We start from the raw sequence: 18,813 nt of genomic DNA, 5'->3' as shown, positions 1-18,813 counted from the left end.
AAGAAAGGATATTGTGGAGACATGGCTTCGCCACAGCCTGGGGATGTTTCTAGAATGAAATTTTCACTCTACAGTGCAGTGTGCGCTGATATGAAACTTCCTGGCAGATTAAAACTGTGTGCCAGACCGAGACTCGAACTCGGGACCTTTGCCTTTCGCGGGCAAGTGCTCTACTGACTGAGCTACCCAAGCATGACTCACACCCCATCCTCACAGCTTTAATTCCACCAGTACCTCGTCTCCTAACTTCCAAACTTCACAGAAGCTTTTCTGGGAAGAGGAGAGTTTCTGTGAAGTTTGGAAGGTAGGAGACGAGGTACTGGTGGAATTAAAGCTGTGAGGACGGGGCCTGAGTCGTGCTTGGGTAGCTCAGTCGGTAGAACACTTGCCCGTGAAAGGCAAGGTTCCGAGTTTGAGTCTTGGTCCAGCACACAGTTTTAATGTGCCAGGAAGTTTCATATCAGCGTACACTCCGCTGTAGAGTGAAAATTTCATTCTAAGTCTTGTTTTCCTGACAGTGTTCCTCATACCTAAATTTCTGGCACTGTATGATGCAATTCTGTGAGTATGACTTAATTTACTGTCAGTGGCACAAAATTTGAAATAAATGGCTGTTTTGAGCCTCTAAGTCCAACAAGAGACATGAACAAGCCCAGTTCTGCATCATATAAATGCAGAGATAATGAAATATGGAATAAGAGTCATAATTATGTTCAGGAATTTACATGGTCATGTAATTGTGGAATTCTGTAATGTCATAAAGCTGGTAACCATAATCCAAAATGGGGTGGATTGTACTGAAAGTTGTCATTTATGTATTCTCTGTTTTTTAAATTAAAGCTCTTATAAGTGCTATTCCAAATATTCTTATACGGTATATTATGTCTCTAAATGCTTCTATATCAGCACATCTCCCCATGTTTTTCTCATCTATGTTATTATTGTGCCTAGAGGAAAAAATACCCCTTGTGAGCCGAGAAAAACTACACATATCAGAAGTTCATTATTTGTCTATTTCTGCTGTTATTTTTATTTTTCAGCCTTTCCTTTCCTTTCCTTTCCTTTGTGCAAAACAAACCAGAATTTTCAATAGTTCCTTATCCAAATAAATTTTTCCCTCTCATGTCAAATGTGTTTGATTTTGGTGTTGCTGTGTCATTATATTTCAAAAAATGTGCATGCTGGTGTAGCTGGCAAAGTATACCAGGTGTTAAGTTTACTTAACGTGGACCTCTTTAGTCTTTTAGGAAAACTGTACTTATGTAAATACATAAAGCAGAATATTTTATGGTCTTTATTTACATTTTTATTTTAGCATATGTTGTGTTTTAAGTGTTGGGCAAGGAAATTTTATACATTAGTTAGTTAAATATCATAAGTGGGTAAATGATTTATGTGACCGCATCTCTGTTTTTATAGCACATAGTAAATACTAGCAAATAATCCTTCTACAACCACACAATAATACTAGCAGATTCCCTACTATTTTTCTATGTTGTATGTAGCTTTAGACAGCAACTCAAAGTAAAATAGGCATGAAGTGAATTGTTGCTCTTAATGCCACATTGTATTAGCCTTCATATTGTTGGGAGGTGTTTCTAGAAATGACCAGAGATCAAACTTTAAAGTTCTGTGGACAGGCATTTACCCTCTGGATCCCCAAGTGAGACAGCAAGTAGGATTGTGTACCGTATGTGAGTTTATCACTATTTGAGATATACTGAAATAGTAGCTCTTGCACAGTGACCATGGTTTTATAAATACAAGTGTGTGTGGGGCCATGTTTATTATGTTCAGTAATACATTATATAGTCTTCCTAGTTCCATGAATGTTTTATGTTCTCTGTAGCTTTTCAATGTTTAAACTATTATTTGACATATTTGTCTTCTGTTTCATTGTTATATTTTACAAATGATAAGAGAAACATTTATGCCTCTCAACATCTCAGGTTTTTTATAGCTGACCTGTTTTGCTGCATTGCATTTAGAATTTTTAGTACTTTGTATTCTTTTTACGTAATTTTTTTTAATCTTTATGGTTCATTTCTGTTGTAGGGAAGAAACATGAGAATTTAGCAGCAGTTCTGTGATATATTTCCACTGTTTTGTCATTGGACATCAGCTTTTAAGAAAAAGAAAAAAATCTAATTCCAAAAATATTAGTGGTTTGGACAATGCTGACATTGTAAAGTGTCACATTTAGAAGTTATCAACTGATAATTTTTGTCAAAACTGATGTGCTTTCAGGCAATGAAATGACATATTGTCCAGTACATTATTTTGTTTTATTTTCATTTGTTAATTAGGTATAACTGTAATTTGAACTTGAGTTTGTTTGGTAGAGCCACCATCACTTGAAAGTCATGTAATTTATGTAACATGCAGAAATAGTGAGAAATTTAAAATTAAGTGTACACTCAAATGTTCCAAAGAAAAATGGTGTCGTACTTGTAGCGGGAAGTACAAGAAAAGCTCTAATTAAAACTTGTTTATTAATTGTTGGATTCTACTTAAATTTAATGTGCACTGTTTGGTTGTAATTACCTAAATACTTCTGGAAACAGTTTACCTTACTTAATTTGTTGTGTCACACTGATTAAATTTCAATAATAAGTTGTACAAGTGACTTAGGAGTCTGTATGATGAAATATGTTGAGTGATACTATTTTCAATTATTCAGAAATTTATATGAATATCACTGCTTGTGAACAAGATATTAAATTAATCAAGAAGAGTCAGTTGAAAATAATGTTTAGTGTAAGTGCAAGAGGTGGTCATACCACCATACTGTAAGTTAATTTGCTTTTTGTTTCAGTAAATATTTGTATGATCATAGCATATCTTTTCTGAACATGTTAGGATGAAGGTTCAGAGGAATAGTTATGAGATTCACATTTTAGTAGGGGCAGGAGTTTTATTTGCTTTTTGAGTCTTACCTGATAGACAGTCCTGGAATGCAAAATCCGGCATTTGAGTTTCCCAGAGCCTTGTCAGATAGAGTTGCTTACTTTGAGTCTTGCACCTGATGTGTTGGGATTTCCTAATCTGCATAAAGTGGACTGTAGGGGAGTTACACAGGACATACTTAAGTTGTGCCTACTACATTCATTTGGGGTTACGGAATTTCCCTTGACTCTCTATTTGCTTTAGATAGTCTCCCAGGCCAGGTACCATGCTACAAGAAGTCATGGCACCAGGCAGCTCTTTCAGAGAAGTACTATTGGGGGGATGACCAATATGAGTGTTTGCATTCTCCTCCAGATGTTGTGTTTGATGGAAAAGGTGGACTAGGCAGGATTAATTAAAGCTAAAAAATGTCCTTTGTCAATCTTGTTTCCACTGCACGTAATAAGTGCATTCAAAATATTAAAAAGATACAAGGGGAAACCAATCAAAAGTGATCATAGAAGTTTACATCAATGGTACACACCTGACCTCAAAAAATTAAGAACACGTCATTAATCTTTATAACAGATCAAAGAACAGTGAAGAAGATGTACTTCAGTACTTTCAACTATAGAAGAGGTACAGATCAGAAATTATAAAACAGAGACAGATGGAAAATGATAATTGTATGCAGCAATCACAAAACAAATGCATGGCTGCTTGGAACATTATCAAATCATCTTGGTAATACTAACAGAACTGCATATGATATGACCAGTATCACACCTGCTGAAGTGAATAACTTCTTTATTAATTCTGGTAACAAAGAACACCCAGCTCTTAATAAACATCTCAGGGGGGGGGGGGGGGGGGGAGATATTCGTATTCGTATTGCACAACAAACCTGCAATATCTACATACCTAGATTCACTGCCTGCGGACAATACTGTGCCCATTACAACTCCATCCAACACCCCCAGCATCATATGTTCATTTCTTTGTTTAACCTTTGCAGAGAAACAACAGCCTTTCTTCCATATACTGGTGTCCTGTTAGGATCGACTGTATTAAGGAAAATGATACAGTGAACTCATATTCTGCTTTAGATTGTTTGAGGGCAATGTAAAAACTGATTTGGGCTTCTGCAAGTCAGAATTTTACTACATCTCTTGCCAATGCAGTCTGTCATACACATGGTAAACTGTCTGAATTGTGGAAAAACATTGCACTGGACATGAGCAGCACGTAAGTTTAGGATTTACAGACAGTGTCAGTAAAGATTGTGATGCTGACCACGGTCTCCTTAAAAAAAAAAAAAAAAAAAAAAAAAAAAAAAAAAAAAAAAAAAAAAAAAAAAAAAAAACTTAATACCAGAATATGAGAGTAAAAAAAGCAAATTTCAACCAACAATACATATATAGAAACAGTTAGGATCCAAGAGCTGGAATATGAACCATCGTCAGAATGCTGGTTCGTAACTGCACTAGCCTCCTGGCATCAGTCCACAACTTACCTGATGATAACAAATCGGTCTGAAGTCCAAATATTTTAAAAGTTTGCCGCAATGATTCACCTGAGAATGTTTCAATCTGCTCTGTTGTAACTTGGAAGTATAAGTGACCTAGTCATAACATTACAGGTATTTCGCTGCACTCATTGTACACTTCTTTCTGTTTAACATAGTGGTGATGTGACTACATTTCTTTTGGAAGAGACTTTTTTTCAAATCGTAGACTGAGAGTATTGACATCTGGAAAACAGCAGTGCATTTAACTGTATTGCCGTAGATACTGTGTACATTTTTTATCATTGTTGGAGATTGTTATACACGCAAATTCCAAGGCATACTGTTAATGAGTAAATGGTAGCAGAAGGCAAGATCATTATATTAATGATTCACTTGGGGTAGATTATGAAGAAGTTAATGACACAGTCATTCAGTTTTCATTCAGGTATGTACTGCCATTGTTAACAATGATATTGACATGAAAATCTGCTGACAAGGAGTGTAGGTGCCCTCATACCAGCTTCGGTCAGAAGAGTGGATGTGGATCCGTATTACATTTAGGAAGTGTGTAAGATTGGAGAGAGTGATGGTATGAAGGGGAACACTGCTACTAGACATACACGTGTATCTAACTAACGAAAGCAGTCTGATGGTAAGACTAGACCTGTAACTTCCAGGACTGATGACCTCAGAAGTTAAGTCCCATAGTGCTCAGAGCCTTTTGTAACTTCCAGGCAGATTCAAGTCCTGTACGAGACTGGAACTCAATCCAAAAACTCTCCTTTTACAGGCAGTGTTCTTACCAGTCGAATTATCTGAGCATGACTCACAGTCTGTCCTTCAAAGCTTCACTACTTCCAGTCCCTCCCCCCAACTTTTGAAACTCTTACTGCCTTAAGTGCTCATTCAAAATGGTATGCAGGAGAGCTTCTGTGAAGTTTGGGAAGTAGAGGAGAGGTACTGGCAGAGGTAAAGCTGAAGCTGTGCGATCAGAGTTTGTAAAGAACCAAGATTTCGACCAGTTAGAAAAAGTGGACTGTTTGATCTCACTTTTACTAGTGAAGTATTTGTTGCCATCTTAATTTTACAATATGCAATGTATGGGTTTTGTGGAAGAATTTGATACACTGGAGCATTTTCAGCTATTATATTTTTCTTACTTGACACTAATGAGAACATTTTTGTAAGCTACAACTTGTGAACATAAAATCCCAGAAAAATAGTCATCCTATCAGTTTCACTTTAAAAATAGAGAATGGTAAATGGGAACATAGTTTTGAAGAGAAATTGTTGCCAAAAATAATGTAAGCTTGATAATTTAAGTTGCTCAAATAACAACAAATACCATGTATACTTACAAAATCTTGAATTTCTATTTGCATTGTTGCAAACTGTAATTTTTTATCCATTAGGTAAATCATCTTTCTTTTATGAAAAATGTTAACTTCACCAAAAACATTTTTATTTGATACAAAATTATATGTAAATAAAATTACATAGATATAACATACTGGAAACTTCAATTTTTGATTCATTGTTGTTTTATATACTTTTTGTAACTATTTTTGCTCTAAGTTTTTCCTGCTAATAAAAACACATAGTTTTGTCTACATTTTCACTGATAAGGAAACCAGATGTTAACATAACAATTAGCATATAAAGCTCAGTCTGCATTGCCAATGAACTCTTGAATGCCTGTGCCTTAGAGGCTAAAAGACATGCCTAAAGTGTGTGTGTTTATTTTTGTGTATTTTGTAAAGAAAAAATTTTTGTAATACTTTCCTTAAACAGTTATCATTGACTGTTTAGGTTCACTTTTACTACTAATTATAAAGTTTCTGTTCAATTTTCATACTTCCAATAGCAATGTAATTCATCATTTCACCATTACTTCACTTTTCTGACAGAGCTCTAACTCAGATGATTAATTTTACTGTCTTATTTCTGTTCTATTTAGCAGCTTATTATCATATCACTGTTGTTACTCATCACTCGAACCATTCAAAGTGTACACTTTGTTTTTATTTTGTTTATCGTCTTTACCATACTGTTGCATACAGATTATTCTAGCTCTGTTTAGTGAGGTTCTGTTCCTGATACCAGTCAGCTGTTTAATGACCACTGCCAAAGTCTACTGGCCTTGGCCTCCCCTCTCCCTTAATAGACATGCTCCTTTCACTTCTGGGAACCTCTGTTCCCCTTTTGCAGAGTGCCCCGCGATGCAGTGTTCCCGCACCCTCACTAGCGCAGCCCAGCCCTACAGTGGCATCCTTGCAAGCTTTGCAAGTGAGCACACTAAGCTCCATATTACACACCCAAATGTCCAGTCTCTGGCAAATCATCTCGACAAGTTCCATTACATATTTCAAGACATAGACAGCCATCTAATACTTCTGTCGGACACCTGGCTCAAACCAAGTATTCCCACAAGTTCAATAAATCTAGACGGTTACATCTTTGTTAGGCACGAAAGATGAGGAGGTGGAGTAGGGGTTTACATATGCCTTGATTTATCACGTACTGTGTTACACATCCAACAATAATGAAAATAAGCAAGTAGAATATATGTTCATAGAGATCAAATCCCTTAATAGAAAGTGTCTAATGCGTGTCCTCTACAAACTTCCTAAAGTTCAAAACTGGTCTTTCAAGTCTCAAACTGAAGCATGAGCATAGAATTATACCTGTTGACACTAACAAATTTTCTATACAATAGTCCTTTCAGTATGAAATTTAAGCCAATGCTTTCTTCTTAAAATGTGTCGCTACTTCAGCATGTTCCTATCCATCATACGAACAGTAGTCATGCTCTCATAGATACATTTGCAATGAAATCCCCAAGCTGAGTAATTTATATGTCTCAAATATCTGCACCTGGCATGTCCAGCCATGACATACTCTCTAGAATGTCCAGAAAGAGACTGCAATTTACTACTTACCAAGATTTCAGACTGTGAGGCAAACAGAGGAGCTACTTGATTGAGCAGTAGCGGTTCCAGTCTCTCAAACTGACATACAGCTGGGAGAGCAGTGTGGGTCTCGGGTTCAATTCTCGGCGGAGTCAGGGATTTTCACCTGCCTCGAGATGACTGGATGTTTGTGTTGTCCTTATCATTCATGAAAGTGGTAAGATTGGACTGAGCAAAGGTTGGGAATTTGTATGGGCTCTGATAACTTAGCAGTTGAGTGCCCTACAAACCAATCATCATCATCATCATCCATATCCGCATCCAGTGATGCCTATGAGCTGAGGATGACTTGGCGGCTGGTCAGTACCTTGGGCCTTCATGGCCTGTTTGGGAGGAATTTAGTTTTAGAGATTTCAGACTCATTAATTCGTCTGTTCTTGCAAGTAAGGTACAATAAATAGTTTGGGGGACATCCTCTATTCCTTTCTCATTCATAAAAAAAAAACTCCATGGGTCTACTTACAAACTTACTCAACTATATGACAAGTAGGCTCCCCTGATGAGCAGAAAAATAAGAAAGAAACATGCACCTTGGTTAACTGAATAACTAAACCAGCTTTTGATTCTCAGAGATCCTGCATATTGGACATACAAACTAAGTCCCGCATCTGAAAATCATATTGCTTACAAGCAATAGTGTATTCCCATACATTAATCAAGAACAGAAATAGCCCAGCTGTCCTGTGGAAAAACCTGCATGGTCTTGGTACAGGCAAAGTAAAAACTGCAGCTGATCCCATTGTCGCAGTTGAACTGAAGCAGTACTTCATGTTACCTACAGTCACAATTGAACCACATACGAAATAGACACATGTTGATTACTTGTGGTTTTGTGGGATTTAAGGGACCAGACTGCTACAGTCATCGGTCCATTGATTAGTTCATGAGGTTAAATGACTGTAGCAACAAAAAATTCTATCTGAAGCATGTTTCTTGCAATACTGTCATGCATGTCAGACCAGCATCTACAGGACGTGATGGCATCACAGTACAAATGATGAATATTATTATTGACCCATGACTGTCCACTATAACAGATATCTTCAAACACTCCTTGACCACAAGTGTTTTTCCTGAGTTCTGGAAACAGCCCCTTAATACCTGAATAAATTGCTACCAGAAAGAAAAATCAAATTTTGTAACCAGTAATGAAATATTACAGAGTACATAAGGTCAAATGTAAGATGTGTTGTACCTCTCAGATATAATCAGGTATATCACATATTTGCGACAACAGGCATTTGAGAAATTGAATACTCACAGGAAATCACTTAGTAAAAGATATTTATTTAACATTTTGATGTTACATTGATAGAATTTCTGGTGGCATACATTTCAAATAACAACATAGTCTTATTTGTGAAATTCTGGGATGAATATTAAACGTACTACATACAAAAACTAGTTGCCCTGTAGAATTTGATATTTTATCTCTTTGCCTTCTGTCAGTAACCTGAGGCTAATGACCTAGGTAGACTTACTGGGACCAGTGTTCGTGGACCTTGATGATGCTGTGGTAGTTCTGCCTTTATACAGGCTGAAGCCTACCTTTTTTTCCTTCAGTTGTAGCATATCATATATTGTGTATTATGGGGAAATCTGAAACTGTCACAGCCCAGGGTGCATACGACCCAGGACAACCGGGAATTTTTTCATCCGGGAGAAAACCGGGAAAAACCCGGGAATTTTTCGGAATTCCAGGAATTTTTCATTGTTTTAGCTTTCAGTTAAATGTTTGTAATTTTGACCGCAGAATTGATTCTCTAGCAAAGAATGTTATTGTATTCTGCTAGTGGAGAATGATACTGCAGCAATAAAACATACATAAGAGGGAAAAAAATAAAACTTTAGTGGCAAAGGAAATATGCAATTTACAACAACAAAAAACCGTGCACGCACAAGCGTCTGCAAATAGCAAAAATATGTCAAAGGTCTTAGGGCGAAGACTGTAATTCTTCGTAACAATAAACTGCTTGCTATGAGCATGACGTCACAACTGTTCACATAAGGTTCGTTTGACCAATTGCCAGCGGTGTGTTGCGCATGCGCATTTGACTTGCGTATGAGCAGTACCTTCTCCCGCTACTTGAAGTTTGGCTGTTAGCTGTATCGATAGCAGCAGCAAGCAGCCAGATGCAAACGAGAAAAATTTTTCTCGCGCGCCCTAGCTGGCAGATTCACGCTTGCACAGAGTTGTCTGAGTTGTAGTGGGGATGGGGTTAACCTCCACGTGACCCGTGTTTACGTTCAGTGATTTCGCTGCTTCTCTTCGTGTGCAGCTCCAACGTCAAATGAAAACAAAACGGATTTCTGTGGCCGGGAGCTGTCAAGTGAATTAAAATACATCCACATAATTACGGAGGGCAAAAATATATTATTAATTTCAGTTTTCTGATTTTATTTTATTTCCAAGTTAGTAGCAGTCAAGCATTAATCGCCTTGCAGAACAGTGTAGTTATTTTTGCAAGTTTGGTAAGGAAATTTGGCTTTATTAATATTTCCGCCAAGGCAATCATTTTATTTGAAACGAAGTGTTTCATTCAACAGCATTGGCTAGTTCCAACTGTTCGCTGAATTTCAAGTGCACGTTATCATCTTCTGCCATATATGGCATTATGCCATAATAAAGAACCAAAAATGAGATCCTAGAGTACTGGTACTCTGCCGGCCGCGGTGGTCTCGTGGTTCTAGGCGCGCAGTCCGGAACCGTGAGACTGCTTCTGTTGCAGGTTCGAATCCTGCCTCGGGCATGGATGTGTGTGATGTCCTTAGGTTAGTTAGGTTTAAGTAGTTCTAAGTTCTAGGGGACTGATAACCACAGCAGTTGAGTCCCATAGTGCTCAGAGCCATTTTTGAGTACTGGTACTCCAAGAAAATGTCCATCCCAAAAACCACACTGAAAAGCTTAATATCAGATGGGACCGACTTCATTGTGAATCTGGAAAAAGCCAATTTGCACTTCAAGCCGAATTATGCATTTTAGTATGGTTTACGAAATTCCGATCCTCTTTGGAATATCCTCTGATGCACTGTTTCTTTTATTGTGTAATGTAAGCTTTCTTAGTGCTTTATACACACGAACATATGGGCTTCCTACGCCACTGCAGTTGCACACGCACAATAATGCCTGTTTTCTGGCTCTCTCTGGCAACCGGTAAATTGAACCTATTTCTAACAGTCTCCGGATAGTATTGCGAACGGTGGTTAGAAAAGCGTTACATTCAAAGTAAATTTCTTTTTACGCAAGATGAGTTATGTTACGAGTGAGAAAGTGGGATGGATATCTAAATCACAGAGCGATCGAAACTGAACGGTTTGAGGACCAGCCACTTACAAGAATTTCGAGCCGAGACATTTGTGTCATAATTTTAAATTTACTGGCACATTTGTGTGATGTGTCTTAAAGTATATCACACGCAAAAAAGATAAATATTACATGTGAAAGCGTAGCGCCTGTTGTAGCGTGTTAATCTTAGAGACTAACGTATGTGAAAGCTTAGCTTTTCTTGTAGATATACGGTACTGTGTACATTAATGTAAACCGTTAACTTTTCCTCTTGCGTGTTCGTGCTATGTAACCAGTGATCTTGCTATTGGCTGACTATAACACGTGTCCTATGCTCTGAATAGCTGCTGTCATCGGCTGACGAGATCTCGTGGCTTGAGATATGACTCGCTTACAAAAGGACATCGCAACCTCGGTTTCAACGCTCCGGAAACTAATGCGCAGTGTTTGGTGCAATTCGAATTTATAGTTTCGTAATACGAAAATATGCAGCGTATATGTTGCTGCAAATCAAAGGTCTTTCCAAAACTTCTCTCCCCCCTTTTTTTTTTTTTTTTTTTTTTTTTTTTTTTTTTTTTTTTTTTTTTTTTTTTTTTTTTTTTTTTAAGTCTCTCCAAAACTTCTTTGCCCCGTCTTTTCCTTTTTTTCCGGGAGGTTCTAAGCTATTGTATAAAACGTTAACCATTCAAAGGATTGATAAGTTTTACAGTTCCGAGGGAAAATCTACGGAAAACCTACTGTCACTTAGGACAGAAAAAGTGTATTTTCGCCCGCGAAAAAGCATATTTTTTAAACGGGATATCCGGGAGAAATCCGGGAATTTTTTTTCCTTGTCCCCGTATACACCCTGCAGCCACTCTCTGCAAGTGGTAACAAGCTTTGAAATATCAATGTGCATTTCATGGAGCATAAAACCTTGGGGGTCCTTCGATAAGAAAATAAAAGTCTCAGGGTATTAGCAATTCATTACAATTTCCACATCACCTTAAAAGTGAAATGTTACGAGTCAAAACAGTGTTTATTTTTTTTTAAAAGTCTCAGTCCTTCACAAAAGCTGGGAACAAGACAAGAACGTTCACCTGATTAGACTGAATCAGATTCCATATCAAGATTCACTTTATCAAAAAAGTTTCATATATTGAATACAAATGTCTGTTTCAATCAGAAAATAAATAAATAAAACATACACTTTATGTGGTTAGGGTGTATAAAATCCATTTTCATGAATAAAATTTAATGCTGCGACCACTCCATTGCTAAAATTCTCTTAACACTGATATGATCCCTGTGTGCAAGCTGAATGCCAGGACAGTATAAATCACCCAGTCCCTGTGTCTGCTTTGAGCCAGAACTGATAGAGTGGTATGATGCACTATGGCTTGGCAGAATAGCACATAAGACCTGCTCATGAGGTCACCAAATATGATTGTGACATCATTCAATTGGTTTACATCTGCAATGTTCAGGTGTGAAACTTATGTATCTGCCCCACAACAGTATGCAGGGTAATGTAGTCATGGAGTCTTAGTTGTACTGAACTGTAAACCTGAGGATGAGAGACATCATTTTTAATATTTTTGTAGCTCAAAGGTTTGGTTGTATTGAATATTAAAATTGCCATTAACCTCATACACAGCTGCTACCACTAATAATGGATAAAGCTAAAAAGAACTGCATATGTTATTACTAATGAAAATTTGACTCAGAAGAGACTCAGAGCCAGATTCGCTGCTTTTCAAATTTTCATTGATACTGTTGATTCCACTCTTAGTTTCAGAACACTACTACCATAGGTTCTCTCTCGCAGTATGTGGGAGTAGTGGTAATGAGGGAACAAAGTTGATGAAGGAATATGACTTACACTGATACATAGGATATATCTCAGTTCACGGAAATGATATTAATGGAAAAACTGCCTGTAATAACTGTAATTATTCATGGAAATCTGCTTTCCAGGTGAGTAATATAGGTAACTATCGACAGTCACATGGTAAACATCGCCAAGATAAAAAAGAAGCAATGAAAAAACAAGAAACCTAAAAACTCGTCTTGCAAGAGGCCTACTACAAAAAGAGTGCCATGTTGCATTAATAATAGGTATGTGGCTGCAGTGGGTAGATAGCCAAAGACAAAGAAGTGTAATTTTGACAATGACTGTATTTCTTTTCCCAGACAATAAATAATTTCAAAAACATACTTTTGACCATAGAAACAGTACGGAAAGCATCTGATGATTTGTTTACACTCAAGTGGGCATAAACTCATAATTGGATCCTTCTAATGACCTCCAGATGCACCTCCAAATGTATCCAAAAACTTTAGAAAAAAAACAAATTTCAGTAGTACATAAGTTTCCCAATCATATTGTTATTGAGGAGACTTCAATTGTGGCTGTGACAAGACATCCTGCAAAACACTATAAAATGGATTCTCTGAGAACTACCTAGAACAGATTTCTCGGAAGTCCACTTATGATGGAAATATCTAACAGCAACCAATAGACCTGAACCCTTTGAGGATGTCTACATAGAAACTGGTACTAGTGGCCATGAGGCAACTGTAGCTACAATGATTACTAAAGTACACAGGGCAACTAACACAAGTAGAAGGGTTATATTTTCAACAAACTAGGTAAAAGGGGCATGCAGTAATGTAGTACCTCAGTAATAACTTGAAACATTTAGCTCCAGAGAGGAGCATGTAAGAGGAACATGGTACAGGTTTACAAGAGTAGTTCACTGTACATTTGATAGATATGCACCCAGCAGAATAGTTCATGATGCGAGAGACCCTCCATGGCATACAGTCTCTGTAAAGAAACAGACTACTATACAATAGATATAAAACAGACCATAGGGTTAGAGATAAGGAGATGCTGAATGATACATGTTTGGCACTCTAGAGGCAATGTGTGAAACCTTGAACAACTACTGTAGCTTATTATTATCTGTCACAAAACCCCGCGAAATTTTGGTCATGTGTAAAGGCTGTTAGTAGAATGAAAGTTAATGTCTAGATACTCATGGATGAAACGGGGATTGAAATAGAGGTTAGCAAAGCAAAAGCAGAAACTCGCATTTCAAATGCTCCTTTGCAAATGAAAATCAATAGGTACTGCCCTAATTTAGTTCTCGCTCATCTGCAAAGATAAATGATATAGATGTTAGTATCAGTAGTGTTGATAAACAGCTGAAATCGCTAAAATTGAACAAAGCTCCAGGCCCCAATGGAATCCCTATCGGATCCTCTATCAAATTTGTGCCTGATCTAGCTCCTCTTTTAACTATAATCTAGTATAGGTCCCTCGAACAAAAAAACTCTGCCCAGTAGTTGGAAGATAGCGCAGGTCACACCTGTCTACAAGAGTAGTAGTTAAAGTGATGGCACCATCTAGTATCCTTATCATCCATTTGCTGTAGATTCTTAGAACGTAATGAGGTACCTCAAACACAATGGCTGCCTCCATGCCAACCAGCATAGATTCCGAAAACATCAATCATGTGAAACCCAACTCGCACTTTTCCAACATGACATGATGAAACCCACTTATCAACGCAGTCAAGTAAGTGCAGTATATTTCAGAAACGTATTTGACTCCATAGCACATCTACATCATACTCCAGCACAAAACAGTGTGTGGTGGAGGGTACTTGTGATGCCTCCTTCCCTATTTCACTTGCAAATGGCATGTGGGAAGAATGTTTGTCAGTAAGCCCCTGTATTATTAGCTCTAGTTTTTCAAATTTTCTCCTCGTGGTCATTTGTGACATGTATGTGGGTGGAAGTAATACTCTGAGGTGACTAAAGTCATGGGACAGCTGCATGGAGATGGCAGTAGTATCGTGTACAGGAAGCATTAAAGGGTAGTGCATTGACAGAGCTGTCATTTGTGCTTCAAGTGAATTGTTATCGACATGACTATGACCACACGACAGGAACTAATAGACTCTGAACGTGAAATGGTAGTTGGAGCTAGACACATGGGACATTCATTAACAAATTCAATATTCTGAGATACACAGTTTCAAGAATGAATCAAGAATACCAAATTTCAGGCATTACCCTTCACCACAGACAACGCAGTGGCCGACAGCCTTCACTTAATGACAGAGTAGCGGCATTTGCCTAGAGTTGTCAGTGTAAACAGACAATCAACACTGCGCCAATAACAGCAAAAATCAACATGGGGCACATGACGATCGCATCCTTTAGGACAGTGCAGCGAAATTTGGCGTTAATGGGGTATGGCAGCAGGTGATTGATGTGAGTGCCTTTGGTAATAGCACGACATTGGCTGTATCGCCTTTCCTAGGCTTGTGACTATATATATGTTGGACCCTAGGCGACTGGAAAACCCTGGCCTGGTCAGATAAGTCCTGATTTCAGTTGGTAAGAACTCATTGTAGAGTTCGAGTGTGGCACAGACCCCACAAAGCCATGGACCCAAGTTGTCAGCAAGGCACTGCGCAAGCTGGTAGTGGCTCCATAATGGTGTGGGCTGTGTTTACATGGAATCGACTGCGTCCTCTGATCCAGATGAACTGACTGTTGACTGGAAATGGTTCTGTTCAACTACTTGGATACCATTTGCAGCCATTCATGGACGTCGTGTTCCCAAACAATGGTGGGAATTTTTATGGATGACAATCCACCATGTCACCAGCCCACAGTTGTTTGCAATTGGTTTGAACAACATGCTGGACAATTTTAAGTGAATGGTTTGGCCACCCAGATCGCCTGACATGAATCCCATCGAACATTTTTGTGACATAATCGAGAGATCAATTTGTGCACTAAATCTCTCACCGGCAACGCTATCGCATTGTGGATGACAATAGAGGCAGGATGGCTCAGTATTTCTACAGGGGACTATCAACGACGTGTTGAGTCCATGCCATGTCGAGTTGCTGTCCTACGCTGGGCAAAGGGAGGCCCAAAACGATATTAGGAGGTGTCCATGACTTTCGTCACCTCATTGTATGTTGTCCGACTCTTCTCAGAGAGTATTGTCTCGAAATTTCACTCGTAAACCTCTCCATGATGCACACCACCTCTCTTTTAATGTCTGCACTGCAGTTTGTTGAGCATCCGCCGACTAGACAATCCCATGATAAACCCACCAGTCTTCGTTGGATCTTCTCTATCTCTTCTATCATTCCTATCTGAAAAGTATCCCAAACTGATAAACAGTACTCTACAATCAGTCAAACTAGCGCATTGTTAGCCACTCCCTTCGTGGATGAGTTACATAGATTCTTCCTATGAATCTCACTCTAGCATCAGGATCCTACTATTAGTTTTATGTGGTCATTCCACTTAAAGTTGCCCTGGATATTTACCCCTAGATATGTTACTGTAGATACTTTTTCCAGCAAGTTGTCATCAATAGTGTAGTTTTACAGCAGTGGATTTTTTTTCCTATATATGCAAAATATGTTACAATTATTTACATTCAGAGTCATTTGTCAATCATCTATAGGTCATTCTACAAATCGTTACTGTCTACTGGCGTTGCTAAATTCTTGTTGACAACCGCATCACCTGTGAACGGTCTTAAAAAGCTTCAAACACTTTTTAATAGATCATTTACATGCATCGTAAATAGTAACGGTCCTATCACACGTCCTTGGGGTACTACCAAAAATGCTTGTACATCTGTCGATTTTTTCCGTTAAGAGTGACGTGTCGAGATCTATCTGCAAGGAAGTCTTGAAACCAGCCGCAAATGTCGCAGCACTATGTATCTCGTGGAGGAACAGAGCGAACTGAGTTTCACAAAATCTTTGTTTGCACAATTCTCTTGATTCCTATATAGGAGATTTTTGTTCTGCAAAAACTTCATAATTCTTGGGCATAAAACATGTTCCATAATTCAACCAAAGACTGACGTCAGCAATATAGGCCTTAGTATGATGGCCCGTATTACAATCTCCCACTGTGAAAATTTTGAAAGACCAAAGTAAGTATTTCAGCCTTCTGTCTGTTATATTACGTTTCGTCGCCAATATTGTCACTAAGTGACTGAATAGATGGTTTTGAACCGCTTACTGTTTTTACATAAGACCAAAACCGTTGGGCCTTGCCCACTCATCTCGTATCGGGTGCCTAAGGGATGCTGCATTCTCGGAATGCTATACCACAATTCAAGCAAATACCATTAGTAGTTTTTTTTTCCTAAACAGCAGATTTGACAATACTTAACTTGAATGTACTACATGTTGTCACAAGCGATGGGCGACAGGCAATATAATTCAGAGTCCCTGGCTATATGCAATGTTCCTGCAAGTTTGACACACAGTTTGTGGATCACTGATAACTGTTCTCATAGCACTCTCTGCGAGGCGAAGCTAATACTATACTAATGTCAGCTTGAGGCTGGGAGGAGCAGCGCTTATATTTACTTCTTGCAGAGGTCGGCCCTGGCACGGCCGGTCTTTGTGAGTGGGCAATTGGCTGACGTCGCCTCACCGCCTTCTATGGTCTTGCATTCTTCCTCTTCGTTCCGGCGCTTGTGGTTACGCCAGAACATTCTTTCCCCCCAAAGCGATGGCCCATCGTTGTGTAGGGAGTGCGACCACGGTGGGGGAGGCAGGAGTGTGGACACATCGTTGGGCCAGAAGCTGTGGCTCAGGGGTCAAGCTTCCGGCCATACCCCGCCATCTGTCCTGCGCTCTGGCGGAAATGTCCCCCAGAAAACGACCAGAAGGGTACGCGTCCACCTTCTGCTGCCATGAAGCAGATGAAGATGGCGGCGACTGCTGCGGTGTGGGTGAGTCCGGCTCCATTGGTAGGACGAGAGGACGCAGAGGAGGAGAATACCCCATCTCAATGTGGTCGTCCCTCGGTGTCGTGATGACACCCTCTGGCACCTGCTGTGGCCGCGCTGTCCTCTGGACCTGTGAATCTGGAGGAAGATGGACTGAAAGACCATCATGTATACGACAGAGGCGAAGTTTATTTTGATGGTAGCACTGCAAGCCATCGGGACCTGAAAGAAGATACATGCAAGCGCCAAGTCGACGGACGATATCGCCTCGCGCCCACCGTCTGCTACCGCTAAAAACCCTGTGAAATACAATATCATGCGGCGCGAAGCAATACTTGCGACCTTCCTTCAGATGCTGAGGAGGGTGGAGCAGTATCCGATGGTGGCGGCCGTGAAGCAATTCCACTGGCGATGGTCCATCTCGTGGGTACGAACGATATGAGGCAAGAAACAGTTGCAATGCTTGATCCCTAGTGTGAGCGGAGCGAAGTTTGGTCATCTGCTGCTTGAAGGTTCTAACAAAACGATCCGCATCACCGTTTCACTGTGGATGGAATGGTGCATTAGTGAGATGCTGTATGCCATTGCGTTCACAGGATGTTTCAAATTCATTGCACCTGAACTGAGGACCGTTGCCTGTCACTATTAATTCAGGTAAACGTTCTAAGCAAAAAAAAAAAAAAAAAAAAAAAAAAAAAAAAAAAAAAAAAAAAAAAAAAAATCGATGATAACACCTGAACTGTGCTACGTGACGTTGTCGAGTTCGTTGAGACAGAAAAAGGAAACTTGCTATATGAGTCAACCACAGTCAACCAGCGTGTGTTCCAAAAAGGTCCCACAAAGCCTGTGTGCACATGTTACCATGGCGATTGCCACTTAGGTGAAGCAGAGAATTTTTGTGGCAGAGCGGACTGATTTTCCGCACATGCGTGACACTGTGACGTAATCTGTTCTATTTGGACTTCCATACCCTGCCAAGTACAGTGTCGACGCACCAACTGTTTCGTACAAACAATCCCCCAGTGTCCTTGGTGGAGTAACTGCAACACGTCTTTTTGCAAAGCTTTAGGGATCAACACACATGACTGTCCACTATCATTTTGAACAAGATTCACACCATTCTATTCAGCGAGGCTGTGCTGACGTACTAAGTATCGCCGCACTTCAGAGCTTTTTATGCTATTCAACGAGTGAGGCCAAGATGTGCGATTATAATTGAGCAAAATGTTCAAATCTGAATCAGCGTCCGTGGCCTGTGCAATTTTCTTATAGTTCAGCGGAAACGACCGAAGCAATTCAGAATCCTGAGCATCGATGTGACATCAAGATGCAGCAGAAGCGTCAAAGACAGGGCCAATCAAAAGATGTGAAAGTGCGCCCGCATTAGTATGTTGAGCTG

Source organism: Schistocerca americana, chromosome X, assembly GCF_021461395.2.
Source record: "Schistocerca americana isolate TAMUIC-IGC-003095 chromosome X, iqSchAmer2.1, whole genome shotgun sequence".
NCBI lineage: Eukaryota > Metazoa > Arthropoda > Insecta > Orthoptera > Acrididae > Schistocerca > Schistocerca americana.
The sequence above is the reverse complement of the archived record's forward strand: the minus strand, read 5'-3'. Positions refer to the sequence as shown.